Source organism: Watersipora subatra, chromosome 4 (assembly GCF_963576615.1).
Source record: "Watersipora subatra chromosome 4, tzWatSuba1.1, whole genome shotgun sequence".
NCBI lineage: Eukaryota > Metazoa > Bryozoa > Gymnolaemata > Cheilostomatida > Watersiporidae > Watersipora > Watersipora subatra.
The window spans coordinates 14,500,953-14,521,630 of NC_088711.1; the positions used below are offsets into that span (position 1 = coordinate 14,500,953).

Genomic DNA, 20,678 nt, shown 5'->3' on the forward strand with positions numbered 1-20,678 from the left:
TAATAACAATAATGGTGTTATATTTTAAAATAATAATTATGGTGTTATATTTTATAATAATAACGGTGTTATATTTTATAATAATAACGGTGTTATATTTTATGATAATAATAATAATAATGGTGTTATATTTTATGATAATAATAATAATAATGGTGTTATATTTTAAAATAATAATAACAGTGTTATATTTTGCAAACACCTTGTTAGGATGTTGAGTAGATAAATTTAACTCGTTTACTGTTGAATCTTTCATGGCTAAATATACAAAAAGTAGCTTACTAAGATATAAGTATCTCAACATACAAGTATAGGGCAATAATGATGTAAGGTCATAAAAATGTTACGGTACAATTTTCAACACAAAATATGTAGTAGCACATTTTCCATCATAAATGCGAAAACTTTTTTGTCATTGTCATTTTGAATTGTCAAAGCTGGGTTAAAAAGAAACCACTATTAGCTTGATACAGTTACTAATTATTTTTATGGTGTCGCAATCAGTTTCTAACAAAAAACCTAAAGACTTGCGGCTGAAAAATGGACTTTGATACAAACAAAAACAACGAATGAATTAATTGTTATTGGAGTAATCGAGTCATTATTAGTCATATCAGAGTAGCAATCTCACTGCAAACGTCTTTGCACAAATTTCAAGAAGCAAAATGGCATCGAATCCGTTCGGATTTTGCTGTTTCTGTGATTCCGAGTGGAAGAAACTCCGAATCCATTTGAAGCATGGGAACTCAGTAATTGTTTGAAAACTAACATACATATGGCAGCTTGGTAGCTGAAGGCTTAAAATTTAGGCTTCCCAACATGATGCTTGTTCACAACATGTAGCTCCAAGCAAAGAGATCTTCACGATTTTATACAATTTTTATACTATCACATTGGAATCATATAAAGTTATAAACGATGTGGTGAGCAGCTGTGACAGTATGAAATCAGAGTGAGATCAGTGTGACTAATCATTGAGTTAGTTAGCTTACCAGTGGCTGTAAGTTGTCGAAATTTATTGGCGTATCGTTAGAACAGTGAGAGTATTTAACAAAAGCATCACAAGCCTCATTTTATTTTGACCTAAGCAGAATATTACAGGTGTTTGACAAGTGCTTTGGCAGCCATTAATGACAGCACTGTTGTAGATATGACAAGTTGTCTGATTATCATACTAGTGTGTGTATTAAAGTTGTGTGCATTAGACGCAATAGCGAAGTGGTAGCCACCCAGCGTGTGGGTTTGCATGTGACCTCCATCTTCTTTTGCAGCAAGCAATCGAGGACTTGGAGATGATAATCGGCACAACTATACAGAATGCGAATGAGGTTGAAGAAGAGAGCTGATCCCATCGTATGGTTGTCTCAGTTACCAAAGCTCCTCTCACAAACATTTAAATTTCATACAAACGTTTCATCAGTGTTTTATATATTGACCAATCATAAATTAGAATGACTCTGTAAACCATTGTGTTGGAAATAACATTAAATTTTTATGTATACAAACAAATATCAATATCTTAGGTTATTACTACAGCCAAAATGATTTGGCTTTATTTATGTATAATATGGAAGTCCAGTAAAAGTAGGATGTCTTTGGAGATCTGATTCAGAAGGAGAGGATCAGAGAGAGATCATATCCATGCATGTTCTTCCGAGCTTTCTACTAAGCGTTCACACTTCTACAACAAATAACTCCGTCTTATCTTCTACAGACTTCTAGTAGATGCATGATGACACTGCGCATACATCAGCAATAAATTAAACAGAAATATTCATTTAATGTGAAACAAAGAGAGAAATGAACTAAACAGAAGAGGTTTGCACCCACAAAAGCATTGGTTATATAGAAAGACAGATTCAGAGTCTCATACGATTAATAAAACGCAGGAGCAATCAGCTGTAGCGTTTCCTTGTTTAGAATTGTTTAGGATAAGTAGCTGTTTAAGTCGATAAAACATTTAGATTTTCTGTGAAGGAACCTCTGGTGATACATTTTATGATATAACGTGTTATATCATACATTCATTCACAAATATATGCTGCCATGTTTGGACTACTGTAAAAGCAGTTATTACTTTAAGTTCATACGGTAATAACTATAAGAACAGTTATTACCGTAATTTCGCTTTTGAACTACATATTCAACACGTGGAGAATTTTCATACTCGCTACTTTGTTATATATCAAGTTATTCCAAAAGCTTCCAGAATCAGTCGAAACCTGATAATGACATCAAGTTTGATGCAAGAAAATAATGACACCAAAGAATACAATTTCAAAAAATTGCAGGCGTAAACTCTTTTTCTGTAGACTTAGCCTTTCCTTGACAAGTAGAGCTAACAATAGAGTGATCTAGATGACCTCCACTAGTTTAGTTTTATTTCCATACTCTCACTATGCCTACAATTCACCCATTACAAATCAAGCAAAAGTGCTATTGCTTACCTCGTTCTCTTGCATACAGCGATAAGAGCTGTCAAAGCAAGAAGGAACATAACTCCTAATGAAGTGACTATCGCTGCATTTCCTGATGCTTGAACATGCTGTTTCTTAAAAAAGATCACAAGAAACGTTGACCAATAAAGACACTCCTCAAGCCACACTTACAGCATTAGGAAACCATTTTCCTCGCAAAGAAATCAAACTCAGATATTTTGTTTCACAGCTATGCACACTAACGATTGCTTCCCATAATAACCCTGAAGTATTGCGGAATAATTGTGTGAATACTTATTATGCATGACGATCTCTCACAGCTCACTAGACTGCCAGGGTACTAGCAGATTCAATTGCGATGAGTTGGGGGATTATATAATAAGCGGTTAACAACTTTAACAAGCATGATATGATGAAGGTGAAGGTTGTAGCATTTATTGTTAAAGGAATGAAGAGAACAATAATCTTTACTATAATAAGAGCCGCGTCCGTCCATCGAAAGCCGCGTTTAAAGTTTTAAAAAAACTGCATCACGCCTAAATTGAACTCACAGATTCAGCTGAGTAGGCAAGCATAGTACCAACTGCGCCAGTAAATTATTTTGCTGGGGAATAACTGTGCATTTGCAGTAAAACCATTATTATTACGCCATAGCGCTTTATTTTTTAATCCTTCCCTTAAAGTAGTGCTTTATTACAGGTGACGTTCAAAAAAAGGGGGTGTTGTATTTTTTGAACACCTTGTCAGGATGTTGAAAAGATAAATTTAACCCTTTCATAGCTGATTCTTTCATGGCTGAATATACAAGAACTAGTTTACTAAGATATAAGTATCTCAACATACAAGTATGGAGCAATAATGATGTAACGTCATAGAAAAGGGTTACGGTACCTTTTCAACACAAAATACGTAGTAGCACATTTTCCATCGTAAATGCGAAAACTTTTTCCCATCTACATCGAAGTGTCAAAACCGGGTTAAAAAGGAACTACTCTTATCCTGATACAGTTACTAATTATTTCTATGGTGTCGCAATCAAAGTTTCCAATGAAGAATCTAAAGAATTGGTGTTGAAACTGGACTTTGATACAAAAGGTTACGGTACCATTTTTAAAACAAAATACGTAGTAGCACATTTTCCATCATAAATGCGAAAACCTTTTTGTCATTGTCATTTTGAATTGTCAAAACCGTGTTAAAAAGGAACCACTAATAGCTTGATACAGTTACTAATTATTTTTAAGGTGTAGCAATCAAAGTTTCTAACGAAAAAACTTAAAGACTTGCAGCTGAAAAATAGACTTTAATACAAACAAAAACAACTAATGAATTAATTGTTATTGGTGTAATCGAGTCATTATTAGTACTGTCTTGTGGACACTTTTCTACGGATCACTTGCTATTATGGGTTCGTGAAGATTAAGAACGTCAAATAGTATCGGTCAAACAGAAGTGGCGCTCAAATAGAAGCGGCAATCAAATAGAGGTGGCGTTTAATTATAAATGGCGTTCAAATACAGGTTTTATGACAGTTATTGCATATGATGACAACAACACCGCACAAACCGGCTAAGGGATTGTTAGTCTACAAAACGTGACTAAGGTAAAACAGCAAGTGCTCCACAGGTTAGACAGCAGTCCCTATTCTAGCTTATTCACTACCATCACAGTTGGAGTCAACCTGTTAAATGACATATGATGACTTATGTAATCTGAAAAGTAGTGACCTCCATAAATGGTTTACGGAAGTTTCAAGAAGTATCAGATACCCACCCCCTGCTAATGATTTCTGGAATATAAAACATCAACTAGATGCTTACCGGATTTTCATCATTGGTCCTAGAAAGCTCTCGTTTCTGGATGACATGATCAGGCAGGCGGCATAAATTGCATGTGATAGGACAAGAAGCTGCAAACTGTGTGTGTGAGCAGATCGTCGCAACGCATAAGACATCATCTTCAAGCTGGCCGCACAGCGGTAAAACAGCCATCTGAACCATAAAAATATGCATGAAATTAAGTCCCCCGAATATTTTACTCAACACGTGTTCTTGCAAATTGTTCATTTTATTCTTAACGAATTGATAAAAGAAACTTGACGTACCGTTTCTTTCTTTTGAGCCTTCTGTGGTGCTGCTTTTGCTGCCTGCTTCCCACTAACATTATTGACAACCCTGCAGCGTTTACATGCTATAGGACATAGAGTATTAGCTATGAAAGCATCATCACACAGACTTGCATCACAAAGATGGCTCTCTGTAGTGTTGACGCACGCAGGTATTATCGGGCAATCTGCTTTGATGGCGAGAGTGAGTCTAAAAATAGATCAGTGATGAGTTTTGGAATAAAACAAGGAATGTGCTTATATGGTAAATATAAAAACCTCTATAGTAAACTGTATTTTGTCATACATCAGTGACAGCTTGTAAAATAATATCACACCCTTCCCTTTGTATAATTTACTGTTGAGAACGGGCTAACCGTCTACCATTACTGCTGTGGACGGGCTAACAGTCTACCATTACTGTTGCGGACGAGCTAACAATCTACCATTACTGTTTTGGACGAGCTAACAGTCTACCATTTCGTTACAGTTTTGGGTACGACTCTCTTAAAGCATTCTTGCTAGGCTCTACCTGCTCAGGACTAATCCACATCTACTACCAATACCACGTCAGTACTTTTTAGGGCTGTCTTAGCTAAGGACTGACCAAAGTTCACCTGCTACTGTTCTTGCCAGGCTATTCTAGCCCAGGAATAACAAAAGTCTACCTGCTACTGTTCTTGCTAGGGCTATACTAGTTAGAACTAACAAAAAATCTAACTGCTAATGTTCTTGTTAGTGCTATGCTAGTTAAGAACTAAAAAAGTCTCCCTGCTACTGTTCTTGCTAGGGGTACGCTAGCTAAGGAATAGTCAAAGTCTACCTGCTCCCGTTCTTGCTGGGGCTATTCGGGTCAAGGATGAATTAAAGCATGCAAAGTGTAACTTACATCGTACTATTTACTCTTCGAATTCCCCGCTCAATGATTTCTTTAGTTTCATTGCTTTTTCTCTCATTATAAGTGAAGTCGAGCTCATCAATCTGGTCGAGAGAGATGCGCTTGTTTTCTGCGCTATCATCATCAAATGGGGTTATGTAAACATTGACTCCCTACAACCAATACAAAACGTGTGTAAAACTGACATACATCGATTATAACAAATAATTATACTAAAAAAACAGGGCATGTCTCGCATAGATCAAGGGTGTGCTTTTAAGATAGTCACAAGGTTCTACTTACACTAGACTACTGTGTATGTAAGCTATGTACTTACTTCCCATGGATCAACAATATCAATAACAAGGGGATTTGTCCATCCATTTGCTGGGTAGTGCTCAAAGTCAACGCTTGTAGCCTCTGCGACAATGGGTGTATGGAATCTGTAGTATTTGCAGCCCCTGGTTCATAAAAAGAGAACGTTGTCATTAGAAGGCAGCCAGTTAATTACGGCAGAAGTAGATAGTTTCACAATGATGTAATAAGTAGGTCAGATAAGTACATGTAAGTAAGCAAACCACAATGTCTGATCAGAGCAGCAAGTAATCAACAGGTTTGCGTAAAAAATAAGTCAATTATCATTTCTGATGAAAACTGACATTCCTTGTGAGCTCTCACAAATCTATTTCGGACAACATCACAAACTATTCAGAAAATTGTCGGAGCATCGTATCTCAATTTACTGAATGTATACTAGATATGACTGCATGTTTCTTGCATCAGTTCTAATATAAAAGTGTAATTTGAAGTAAGTTAGCAGGTACACTCAGTGAAGTATCACAGTTGATATTCTACCTGCGTGCTCATGTTTCTTTTATGTTTGTCTAATCAATAGAATCGGTGACAAATCTATCACTTACTATTTTTTCTGTAATGGTAAACATTGGAGCTTGGGTCTTAAGGAAACATACAAACATCACCTTTCTCTGATAATTAAAAATTAATGGTTGATTTAATATTTGGTTTTTGTGAAACCTTATAAAATCATTAAAACCTTCTCTGGTACATTATGAACCTATTGGCTGCCAAAGGCGTTTAGTAAATAATCTTGACATATAAATTTTAGCAACAGCTTCTTACAAAGTACCTTACCTGGTGCCAAACTTGCTGACGCAAATGTCAAAGGTCAGATCGCAAAGATCTTTATCAGATTGAGAGCTAGGGTCACACTTTTGTCCAGTAGCACGCAGGTCGCCAGGATTTGTAAAGTTTACAAAATATATTTCAAGGCGAGTAGGGCTAAGGTTGGTACAGGGCGCTGGCGTAGTTGTCGTAGGTAGTGTTGTAGTTGTTGTTGGCGTTGTTGTGGTTGAGGATGTAGTAGTTGTGGTCGGCGTTGTTGTGGTTGGAGTTGGAGTAGTAGTTGATGTAGTTGGCACGTGCGTAGTTGTTGACTCTGTGGTGGGTTCAACACAGTCACCAGACACAGCAAACACCAATCTAAATATACAAGTCACCAAATAACGATTGTTAACAGACGTATATTTTAGATCGTTTCTGACCTTCATCGAGGTCTAATAGCAATAAAGTTTATGAGCTTCGCGAAAATTAGGAGCAACTTCCCTGTAGACCTGTTTGTACTTGCTAGGCATGTGAGCAATAATACATGTTGTAGTACATGTACATGTAGCAATAGTACATGTTGTATTGTTGCCTGTAGATAGGACAACTTGTTAAACTACAGGCAACAGGCCAACGGAAGAGGTGAGTTATTATCATCATACCTAAGCAGGTAAAAGGTCTATTCGTCTAGTTCAGGGGTGCGCATACCCTATCAGCCTGAGAGCTACTTTTGAAATGACCCGAATCAAAATGATCTACCACCTACTAAAAATGTAAAACACATTATTTATAAGTATATTGAGAATTACTTCTATATAAATTTTTTTCCACATTTCCATTTTCCGGTAAAGCAGCTGTAAATTGACAGATGAGGCAAACGCGCTTCAAAAATGACAATGTGAGAAAGAAGTCGTCTTCCTATTCATATGGTAGTGGTAGGTTTCAGCCTTTCCCTTGGTCCAGTTGATCACTCATTTTTATCCCTTTTTTACTTGGACTATAGGCTGGCAAGGAATTGATGCGATGATGAAAATTGTTTTACACACAACTCAGCAGTTAAAAAAGTTATTAGTTTAAAAATAAGGAGAGATCAGAAAGTGATAAATATCCAACTGCCTTCACTAAACTTACGTTGAAGGTGCCACAAGACCATCACCTCTGAGACCATCTTCATAGTAGATCTTTTCAACGCCATCACGTGCGTTGTTGAAGTTTATTCGGAAGATGTCTACTTCATCATATCTTATGACGGATGTTTCCGTTGAGCCTTCATCATCCCATACGACAACACTAATGCTTACACCCTAAAACCATAACACACAATCTTCATAGCCTGTTGATGTAACAGTTAACATCGATAGCTGACTATTGACTATTACAATAAAGTATGTATCACTTATACATGATTCAGAAACACAGTGGTTTGAGTTAGTTGAGATTGCAACTAAAATGAACTTGTGATAGGCAACTACTTTGTCGTTAACAGCGTAAGACTAACAACTCTGTAAAAATAGTTAGCGCTGCTCTGACACCCAATTATGTAATCATAGATATTAACCTTTTGCCGCATCAAAGTCTCCCAGAAACGACATAAAACCATGTAATTCTTCGTTGGAATTTCAATAAAATCGGTATTTTATTAACTTACCATACGTGGCTTAACCGAAATTTACTGAATGGTTTTGGCTGTGATGCTTTTTGTTCAAAGTAAGTTGCATTGTTTGGAGCTTGTCACAAACCGTTGTTCAAACACAGTCCAATAAATACTCTTAGTCGCTCCACTGCAGCACTTTCCCATAAATGCAGTTTGGACCATGCTTGCAGAACTCCCATCTTTGCGTGAGTATACTCATAATACTTATTAGATTCTGCTACTAAAAACTTCTATAAATTACTTATACTTTGCTCAGTAAGAAGGAAGAATGGTAGAGTATCAGCAGGGGGTGTGCAATTGGACACTGAATGAGAGGAAAAATTGTAGAGCGATGAAGGTTTGTCACCATCTAAGCCAGTAAAACTTTTCCAACATCTACAAGCCTGTGTGGTTACATATGATTTATATTCTGATCCCTCAGTAGTAGTAACCAGTGTATTAGAGCTAGCAGCACGGGTGTTGCTTGTATTGGAATTGCTATTATGAGACACCCTTTTAGTATTCACAACAACAGCACAAGTGGATATAGCATTATCATTGTCCGAGCGACTATATTCATTACTTTTCTCTATATATTCGAAGTATCCAGAGTTTAAATAGCTATTATCATCTCTATTATTATTGTATTGATCAGTCAACAGATCACTGATCACTGCAAAATCAAATAAAACTTTTATTCCCTCGTTTTAAACGCCGAGTCACTTGCTAGCTGGTATTTCCATTTTTCCGATGAAATGGTGATTCGTGGTTTTGCATTTCTTTAGCTTGCAGCATAAAACAATGCCTTTCAGATAATTGTTTCATATCATAATTACATATCATAACTAGCTGCATCACCCGCCTACAGGAACAGATTCACGTGCAGCATAAGGTTTATTGAGAGTTGTCTTTCATACTGTATAACAACTCCAAATATGCAGTTTACTGAACTTGTTGCCCTGATGTATTATTATATAAATTGTCTACTGAAATTGTTGCCCTGAATATGCATACACATATTACATGTCAATAATGTTGGGAAAATAATGTAAATCTGCAATCACCAATGCTGAACTATAACTGGACTCCATAGTATATCATTAATAAGCTAGAGCGCAAAGCATGTAGTCACAACTCCAAAAGACCAATTTTTGCGTTATTCTAATAATTATAATGATAAATGTTTTAGTAAAGCTACATTATTTTAAAATGAATAACGTCTCTCACGCGGCCCTTACCATTAAAGGTTGACTTTCAATAAAATTCACATTACAGTTATTTGGTATCAAAAGATTCACCATGTCTTACTCTGTTAGGTTAAAGGCGCCAAATATGTGGAAATGTGATTAAAAGCTCTTAAAAGCTCAAAAATGAAAAGCCGCTGTAGATTGGAATCTCTTTATTTCAATGGCGTAGCCATGAAATTTGGTTATTGTCTTGTCACGTGATGTTCTCAAGTGAATTGAAATGCCAATAAAAAGCTCAATATAAAACTTATTGTAGCACTAGTTTATGACATACACTTCGGGTTTTACCGAAGACTCCGTATCAAATATAGATGCTTGCTACTTTACAGTTTTGTTTCGGCATTATTCAATCATCAAGTCGGAACCCGTGACGCGATCCCCAAGATCACGTGACCCATTATTTCGCAAATAATTTTCGCAGCAGTTTTCGATTATCACAGGTGACCGACAGGCTCGTCATGATTATCAGACAATGATATGTAGTCCTTCAAACTAAGGCTAAAAAACTAAATGAATTTTTACGGTAAGTTATAGGATATCACTGCTAAAATTGACATCATTACGATGACGATAAAACAGACGCGTAAGAACAATAGACATGGTTTTAATGAATGCGTGAAGTAAATTTGTGAAAATATTTCGACGAATAAGGTTGCACGAAAGTGTAAACAGAAACCATCTCTCACAACTACATCACATTTGAGCCGCTTTGGAAAGAGGCTGCGATTTTCTGTTCGTTTATGAGCTTTTAAGAGCTTGTAATCACCTTTCCACATGTTTTGCACCTACAACATGTTGGGTCTTTACCTGTTTGTGTTAGGTAAAATGTGTATGCAGTATATGTGTGACTATGAAAATGTTAATGATAAACCTGGCCAGGCTAAATCCCTAAATAAATACTCTAATTGTCAAGTTGCCATTTTATCGAGCACGGACTTTTTACGCATGTGCAAAGCATAGTCTATATTGGCGTCAGTAATAGTTCGGCACAACATCCTCCCTTCTCTTAATAATTTGTTGAGTTTATCTGTTATGTAGAGAACTGTTTATATATTGATTGTTGTGTTCCCCGGTGATTGTCCATATGATCGACGCTAGTAATTAGCAAGTTGAGTAAGATATGAGTATTGATATAATAATATGTAAGTTAAGTAGTAGAGTAATATAGTATGTACAGCGCTGTCCAAAAGACAGCCCGCTACTCTAGGTAGCGACGAGGAAGATTGATTGTTCTTCCGTAGCGTGTGATTCTGATAGGCGTTGCCTCTGATACCTCCCTCTCTTTAGTGTTGGTAGATGTTGAGTTGTCTATCACTGGTTCTGATGTTGTTGTTTCAGGAGTGCTGAGTATTTCTGGTTCAGACTTTGTTGGATGAGGGACTTTTCTAATATCCACTCTGTTCCTACGAATAGGAGCTCCTCTCTCTGGTTGTACCATATAAGATCGTTCATCCAGACGTTGTGTGACTTGAGCACGTCACCAAACTTTCTGACTCAAGGTCACTGGTCTAAGCCGAACTACATCCACATCCTGCAGAGGTTTTAGTTCCTTTGTGTGCTGGTCATAAACAGCCTTGTCTACAGATTGTTTTTGTTCAAGTGCAGATTTTACACTATCAGTATTTGGATTTGATAGGGTTAGTAATGATGCAGTAGTTGGCAACCTTGTCCTGCAACGATGATCTAACATTCGGTGAGATGGACTGTATTCAAGCACTTCTTGAGGTGTGTTTCTACGGGCTAGTGGCGCTAAATAGGCATCAGTACTATCTTCGTTAGCTTTAGTTATTAGTCTTTTTGCTTTCTTGAATGCTGATTCCGCCTTGCCATCACCTGTTGATGATGTGGACTTGAGGTTTGATGTCTAATGTCATACTTTTGAGAGAACTTTTCGAACAATTCTGATGTAAATTGAGGACCATTGTCAGTTATAAGAGTTTCAGTAAGACCATATCGAGCCATGTGTCCTTTCAATTTCTTTACTATAGTTCTAGCGTCTTTTGACTCAACTCTATCTACTTCAATAAAGTTGCTATAGTGGTCGACGGTGACCATATACTCTTTTTCACCACATGTGAAGAGATCACTAGACACAATCTGCCATGGACGATCTGGTAGGTCTGTTCTCATCATTGGTTCGTTCAGTTGTCTTGCATTATATCTTTGAAAAATGTCACATTGGGCTACAAAGTCTTCAATTTCAGCCGTCATTCCAGGCCAGTAGAGGCACTCTCTAACCCTTCTCAGCATGGCCTTGACCCCTTGATGGGATGAGTGTAGTTCTTGTTTTACTTCAGCTCTCAGTGAGCTGGGAATCACAATTCTCTCCCCTCTGTAGGCAAGCCCATCGTGCACAGCCATCTCATCTCTCATGCTATGAAATGGTTTTGCTAGCATGTTTATTCTCTCTTTCTCTTCTGGCCACCCCTTCGCTATAACTTTCATAACAGCTTGTAGAGTCGGACAGTTTGCAGTTTCCATTTTTAGATCTTTTTTCCATGGACCAGCTATTGTTTCAGTTAAGGCTTGAACAGTTTCTGTGAGACAGTTTATTGTTTCATTCTCCCTTTCACTGTCTGCTGGACCATTCAGGTGACATCTGTGTCTACTAAGCATGTCTGCAATATGTTGCTCCGCTCCTGGGTGGTACGTTACAGTAACATCAGTAACTGCTGAAGGCGCATACGTAGACCTTGCAGTCTTTTATTGACATCTCTAAAAGGTTTGAGCATGATTCTCTGTAGACATCTGTGGTCTGAAAGTACAGTTGTGTGCCTGCCATATGTGTACCGTAAGTCCTTATGCTCAAGCTGCGCGGCTTGTCATTGGGCGCGGCTTCTGGTTCAAAGTCATAGGCCGCAGCTAAAGCCAAGTTTTTAATGCTTACGTGGGGCTCAAGGCCGCTTCTCGATAAATGCTCAGATAAATTGCTCAGTTCCGCGCTATAACCATAGAATCGCAGTCATGATACACTTTTATGTACGGGGTTTTGGCGACCTACTCGTTTATTTTCAAGGTAATGTTGATGGAATACCTTAGACTAAAGAAGAATTTATCGCTCATGTTTAACTCACCACAGTCCAAAATCATAGGTTATTAACACCTTTTCATTCTTGACCAGCATCTTTCCATAAACGTGAAACCCTTTAACGGTGCAATAAAAATCTAGCTGAGACATGGCAAGTAAGTTCTTGATGCAAGGGTTTAGGAATTTTAATTCAGACTTGAAAGTTAAAAAAATTCTTTTCACATGTACTGATGTAACCTGGTTTCTTATTCATGAGGACGGAGGTATAGCAAAATTCGTCTCAACACTCTTGCTCCCGAAGGGGTCAAGGAAGACAAGACCTCTGTCATTAGCCGCGGTCTGTGGGCATATGCGGCTTGTTGGAAGATTATTTTTTCTTTCGTGATTCATCTGCTTTTGAGCACAAGCCGCGCGGCTTGAGCATGAGGACTTACGGTATTGATGATACCTTTCAATGGCCCATAATATGGCTAGAACTGTGGCTTTCCGCCCCACTCTTGATTTTCATGGGATCAGGCAGTAACCCTTTGTCTGTTACTATGTGGCCTAGAAACTTAATCAATTTCTGACATAACTGTACCTTGTCTGGGCTTAGCTTAATTCCTAAATCCCCACAGCGCTCAAGAAGCAATCTCATTCTTGCATCATGATTTATGCGCGCTTTTACATCGTCTGAGCCGCAGCCTATCACTACAATGTCATCAGCTACACAGACTACACCATCTAAACCTTGCAGTGCACGATAAAGTTGTTTCTGAAATATCTCAGAAGAGACCTTTAGACCAAACGGCAGATGTAGCCATTTATAACGACCAAAAGGTGTGTTTATGCATGTCAGTAGAGATGATTCTTCGTCAAGATTCACATGCCAGTATCCAGCCTTCAAGTCTACTACAGAGAACAGTCGAGCATTTTTAAACTGTGGAAGTACATCCTCCAATGTGGGCATAAGGTAAGATTCCCTCTGCAACGCTTCACTTAATCTCTGTGGGTCTATGCATATCCTCAGCTTGCCATTAGGCTTCTTTGCCACTACGATATTGCTTTCCCAAGGAGTGGGTGTATCCACAGCCTCAATTACTCTTTTCTTCACCATAGCATCTAGCTCAGCTTTAACCTCTGTGTGTATAGCATGTGGCACGCGGCGCACTGGTGAGGCATGTGGTCTAACTTCTTCTGCCACTTTCAAGCGCTGAACACTAGGTAGAGAACCTAACTTGTCGTCGAAAGCACCTGGAAATTCTTTCAAGATGTCAATCTGACCACCCGTATTCATAGCATTGATATTTCCTTGGTTAATGGTTATCATGCCCATAGCCGCAGAAGCTCTTAAGCCTAAAATGAGTGATCGTCCTTCGTCTACAATATGAAACGTCACTTTGTACTTTTTGCTGTTTTTGGGATTACGAACCATTATCCTAGCGGTACCCAAGACTGTCTGCACATTGTTAGTCCATGAAGTTAGTATTGTTTTGTCTGCTGTGATTGGTACCACCTGTGGTAACATATCCCGTCTCAAGATATTGACAGTCGAGCCACTGTCCACCTGAAACTTGGCCTCTGCGCTGAGTCTATCAAAACCAAGCGTGCAAAAACCTTTTGAGAGCTGCTTTTTGTTGTGATCTGGTCTATTGATTCATGACTACTAGTCTCCCCTGCTATTGCATGTGTCGATGCATGCACATCAGCATTATTTTTAAGACAGACAGCTTCAAAATGATTTTCTGCCTTGCAAAAATTGCAAATTTTGCCAAAAGCTTTGCAAGATTCCTTCCTGGCAGTATGCCGTCTGCCACAGTATTTGCAATCCACCAACTTAGCTGCCTATTTTGTGTCCTTAAAGGAACGATGACTTCTCTTTGAGATTTCATTCACATTAACTGCTTCCTCTGCTTGTATCTTTCAAAAAGTAGTATTAGCACGTTCCTCACTCTTACATAGCTTAATTACAGACTCAAGTGTTTGCTCAGTAGAAGCCAGCAGTTTTCTTCTTGTGTCATTATTTTGAATGCCTAACACAAGTCTGTTGCGCAGCATTCTATCCTTCAACTCTTCAAAGTTGCACACTTTTTCCAGACTGCGCAGTCTTGCTAAGAAAGTGTCGAAGTCCTCTCCCTCCTTCTGGTCAACAGTACCAAACACAAAGTCATGGTACAGTTCATTCTTTGTTCCAGCACAATGTGACTCAAGAATATCTAGTATTTGTGTAACAGTTGTGTGTTCTTTTTCATTAGATTCTACTAGCTTTACTGCAGGTTCATCAACTGTGCATAGTAACAATGCAGAACGGTAGTCCTCGTCTTCCTTGCTTAATTTACTTACTATAGCATATCTCTCCCATTGTTTCTTGAACACCCGAAACGCTTCTTCACGATGTTCATCTAACAACAGTGCATTAGGAGGGTCAAACCTGCGAGTCATAGCTTAGTATAAGTCTTGTAGATCTTCTGTGACTAGATTTTTATCTATTTATTTTTATTAGCTTAAATTAGCATTGTACTCGTTTGCATCAGGATGGTGGTAGTATATTCAGTGGACTATTACCAGTTCATTTCTGACACCATGTTGCGTCTTACCTGTTTGTGTTAGGTAGAATGTGTATGCAGTATGTGTGACTATGAAAATATTAATGATAAACCTGGCCAGGCTAAATCCCTAAATAAATACTCTAATTGTCAAGTTGCCATTTTATCGAGCATGGACTATTTACGCATGTGCAAAGCATAGTCTATATTGACGTCGGTAATAGTTCGGCACAACACAACACAACAGAGCAAGACATGGGGAATCTTTTCATATCAAATAACTGTAATGTGAATTTTGTTGCAAGTCAACCTTTAACAAAATTTGCAAATACTCAGCATTGTGAGAAACCTTAATTCCTGATAACAGTAAAACCTTAATTACATTTAATGGACTTGAGCTGATGTACCGCGAGTCATAATCTAACACTAATGCTCATGCTAATGAGATTTGTTTCTAACTACAGGACAGACATTTGAATTTACCTCCCATAAACGATGTGATGGCAAGTAGATAACTAGAGGGTCGGTTGCATCGTCAATTTTATTCCCAAAAGTATACTCTGTGATGTCTTTGATAGGCTTGGTTAGCAGCCAGTAGTAACTACAATCGCTGTAATAAAAGCCAAGTTATGTGATACAACTGTGTAAAAATTGTAGTCAACATCATGATACACTTGTGTACTTAGTATAATACCAGCCAAATGCCCGGCGTTGTATGGGCATTAAAAACAGCTTATAAACAGTGGCAGGTAATGTAGTTGCCATCGGCTAATATGAGTAAGCTAGTATACGTACTGCTAAACCTCCTAATAAGAGACATGATAACAGGTTTTAGCGACATTATGCGTAACACTGAATCACGCAACGTCACTAAAACCCTTCAACCCATATAATGACTATATGCCAAGTGAATCCATTGTATCCTGTGTAACTCAAAGGGTTAGCTTGTCTTCTGATGAGCGGCAAGGCGGGGGGAGGTTCCGAGATCAAATCCTCTGTGATACAGATTTTTTGTTGCTAGATTTTAAATGCTATAACTATCCAAAGAGTGCACAAAAAGAGATTTACAATGAGATTTATTAACACTGAGATCTATACTTATATATTAAGTTTTGCAACATGATATCTTGGCTATAGCAACACTATATTATTTTCAACAAATACAGTTATTATACGTTTTCTGTTTTCATTTTGCTTGATACTTGTGAGAATTAAATATGCAAATGGACAAATAAATTATTGTTGCCAACTGCTTTCTTATTAATACAAACATTGCGAAACTAATTTTCTGTACAAAAACAATGTAATTTAAATTTTCTTACTCTTTGCCAATATCGCTGACACAGACTTCAAAGACTATGTCACACATGTCATTCGGGGCCGATCCTGGAAAGCTGTCACAGCGTATTCCACTCGATTTTAAATCAGTAGGGTTGGAATAGTTCACAAAGTTGATTGTAATAATTGTGGGCATGCTGTCTTGACACCTGGCTGTTGTTGTTGGTACGGTTGTTGTGGTTGGCACATGCGTAGTTGTTGATTCTGATTCTTGAACCTTCAGTTTCTGAAAAAAATCAGAAGGAATTCACTTTATTTGATTCATTTCCTGATTCTTGAACATTCTGTTTCTAAAAAGATCACAAGAAATCCTGACCAATAAAGACACTCCTCAAGCCACGCTTACAGCATTAGGAAACAATTTTCCTCGCAAGAAATCAAACTCAGATATTTTGCTTCGCAGCTATGCACACTAACGATTGCCAACCATAATCACCCTGCAGTATTTCGGAATAATTGTGTGTATACTTATTACACATCATGATCTCTCACAGCTCACTAGACTGCCAGGGTACTAGTATACTCAATTGCGATGAGTTGGGGGATTATATAATAAGCGGTTAACAACTTTAACAAGCGTGATATGATGAAGGTGAAGGTTGTAGCATTTATTGTTAAAGGAATGAAGAAAACAATAATCTTTACTATAATAAGAGCCGCGTCCGTCCATCGGAAGCCGCGCTTGAAGGTTAAAAAAGAAAATGCATCACGCATAAATTGAACTCACAGATTCAGCTGAGTAGCCAGGCATACTACTAAATGCGACAGTCTACTATTTTGTTACAATGGGGAATAATTGTGCGTTTATAGTAAAACCTTTATTAGAACGTCATGGCGCTTTATTTTTCAACCCTTCCTTTTGAGTGCGCTTTATTACAGGTGACGTTCAAATAACGGTGTTATATTTTAAAATAATAATAATAATAATGGTGTTATATTTTAAAATAATAATAATGGTGTTATATTTTATAATAATAACGGTGTTATATTTTAAAATAATAATAACTGTGTTATATTTTGCAAACACCTTGTTAGGATGTTGAGTAGATAAATTTAACTCGTTTACTGTTGAATCTTTCATGGCTAAATATACAAAAAGTAGCTTACTAAGATATAAGTATCTCAACATACAAGTATAGGGCAATAATGATGTAAGGTCATAAAAATGTTACGGTACGATTTTCAACACAAAATATGTAGTAGCACATTTTCCATCATAAATGCGAAAACTTTTTTGTCATTGTCATTTTGAATTGTCAAAACTGGGTTAAAAAGAAACCACTATTAGCTTGATACAGTTACTAATTATTTTTATGGTGTCGCAATCAGTTTCTAACAAAAAACCTAAAGACTTGCGGCTGAAAAATGGACTTTGATACAAACAAAAACAACGAATGAATTAATTGTTATTGGAGTAATCGAGTCATTATTAGTCATATCAGAGTAGCAATCTCACTGCAATTGTCTTTGCACAAATTTCAAGAAGCAAAATGGCATCGAATCCGTTCGGATTTTGCTGTTTCTGTGATTCCGAGTGGAAGAAACTCCGAATCCATTTGAAGCATGGGAACTCAGTAATTGTTTGAAAACTAACATACATATGGCAGCTTGGTAGCTGAAGGCTTAAAATTTAGGCTTCCCAACATGGCGCTTGTTCACAACATGTAGCTCCAAGCAAAGAGATCTTCACGATTTTATACAATTTTTATACTATCACATTGGAATCATATAAAGTTATAAACGATGTGGTGAGCAGCTGTGACAGTATGAAATCAGAGTGAGATCAGTGTGACTAATCATTGAGTTAGTTAGCTTACCAGTGGCTGTAAGTTGTCGAAATTTATTGGCGTATCGTTAGAACAGTGAGAGTATTTAACAAAAGCATCACAAGCCTCATTTTATTTTGACCAAAGCAGAATATTACAGGTGTTTGACAAGTGCTTTGGCAGCCATTAATGACAGCACTGTTGTAGATGTGACAAGTTGTCTGATTATCATACTAGTGTGTGTATTAAAGTTGTGTGCAGTAGACGCAATAGTGAAGTGGTAGCCACCCAGCGTGTGGGTTTGCATGTGACCTCCATCTTCTTTTGCAGCAAGCAATCGAGGACTTGGAGATGATAATCGGCACAACTATACAGAATGCAAATGAGATTGAAGAAGAGAGCTGATCCCATCGTATGGTTGTCTCAGTTACCAAAGCTCCTCTCACAAACATCCAAATTTCATACAAACGTTTCATCAGTGTTTTATATATTGACCAATCATAAATTAGAATGACTCTGTAAACCATTGTGTTGGAAATAACATTAAATTTTTATGTATACAAACAAATATCAATATCTTAGGTTATTACTACAGCCAAAATGATTTGGCTTTATTTATGTATAATATGGAAGTCCAGTAAAAGTAGGATGTCTTTGGAGATCTGATTCAGAAGGAGAGGATCAGAGAGAGATCATATCCATGTATGTTCTTCCGAGCTTTCTACTAAGCGTTCACACTTCTACAACAAATAACTCCGTCTTATCTTCTACAGACTTTTAGTAGATGCATGATGACACTGCGCATACATCAGCAATAAATTAAACAGAAATATTCATTTAATGTGAAACAAAGAGAGAAATGAACTGAACAGAAGAGGTTTGCACCCACAAAAGCATTGGTTATATAGAAAGACAGATTCTGAGTCTCATACAATTAATAAAACGCAGGAGCAATCAGCTGTAGCATTTCCTTGTTTAGAATTGTTTAGGATAAGTAGCTGTTTAAGTCGATAAAACACTTAGATTTTCTGTGAAGGAACCTCTGGTGATACATTTTATGATATAGCGTGTTATTTCATACATTCATTCACAAATATATGCTGCCATGTTTGAACTACTGTAAAAGCAGTTATTACTTTAAGTTCATACGGTAATAACTATAAGAACAGTTATTACCGTAATTTCGCTTTTGAACTACATATTCAACACGTGGAGAATTTTCATACTCGCTACTTTGTTATATATCAAGTTACTCCAAAAGCTGACATAAGCAGTCGAAACCTTATAATGACATCAAGTTTGATGCAAGAAAATAATGATACCAAAGAATACAATTTCAAAAAAAATTGCAGGCGTAAACTCTTTTTCTGTAGATAGCCTTTCCTTGACAAGTAGAGCTAACAATAGAGTGATCTAGATGACCTCCACTAGTTTAGTTTTATTTCCATACTCTCACTATGCCTACAATTCACCCATTACAAATCAAGCAAAAGTGCTATTGCTTACCTCGTTCTCTTGCATACAGCGATAAGAGCTGTCAAAGCAAGAAGGAACATAACTCCTAATGAAGCGACTATCGCTGGATTTCCTGATGCTTGAACATGCTGTTTCTTAAAAAAGATCACAAGAAACGTTGACCAATAAAGACACTCCTCAAGCCACACTTACAGCATTAGGAAACAATTTTCCTCGCAAAGAAATCAAACTCAGATATTTTGTTTCACAGCTATGCACACTAACGATTGCCAACCATAATCACCCTGCAGTATTTCGGAATAATTGTGTGTATACTTATTACACATCATGATCTCTCACAGCTCACTAGACTGCCAGGGTACTAGCAGATTCAATTGCGATGAGTTGGGGGATTATATAATAAGCGGTTAGCAACTTTAACAAGCATGATATGATGAAGGTGAAGGTTGTAGCATTTATTGTTAAAGGAATGAAGAAAACAATAATCTTTACTATAATAAGAGCCGCGTCCGTCCATCTGAAGCCGCGCTTGAAGATTAAAAAAGAAAATGCATCTTGCATAAATTGAACTCACAGATTCAGCTGAGTAGGCAAGCATAGTACCAACTGCGCCAGTAAATTATTTTGCTGGGGAATAACTGTGCATTTGCAGTAAAACCATTATTATTACGCCATAGCGCTTTATTTTTTAATCCTTCCCTTTAAGTGGTGCTTTATTACAGGTGACGTTCAAAAAAGGAGGTGTTGTATTTTTTGAACACTTTGTCAGGATGTTGAAAAGATAAATTTAACCCTTTCATAGCTGATTCTTTCATGGCTGAATATACAAGAACTAGTTTACTAAGATATAAGTATCTCAACATACAAGTATGGAGCAATAATGATGTAACGTCATAGAAAAGGGTTACGGTACCTTTTCAACACAAAATACGTAGTAGCACATTTTCCATCGTAAATGCGAAAACTTTTTCCCATCTACATCGAAGTGTCAAAACCGGGTTAAAAAGGAACTACTATTATTCTGATACAGTTACTAATTATTTCTATGGTGTCGCAATCAAAGTTTCCAACGAGAAAATCTAAAGAATTGGTGTTGGAAACTGGACTTTGATACAAAAGGTTAC

General features: G+C 37.3%; 1 long non-coding RNA gene across 1 annotated transcript; it reads right to left on the bottom strand.

The window, feature by feature from the left end:
* Positions 1-5,508: 5,508 nt before the first annotated feature.
* LOC137392763 (uncharacterized) lies at positions 5,509-6,649 on the bottom strand. Its single transcript, XR_010978243.1, has 3 exons — positions 6,572-6,649; positions 5,757-5,880; positions 5,509-5,592 (listed from the first exon to the last, which is right to left on the bottom strand). It is a non-coding gene; the product is annotated as an uncharacterized lncRNA (long non-coding RNA).
* Positions 6,650-20,678: the final 14,029 nt, after the last annotated feature.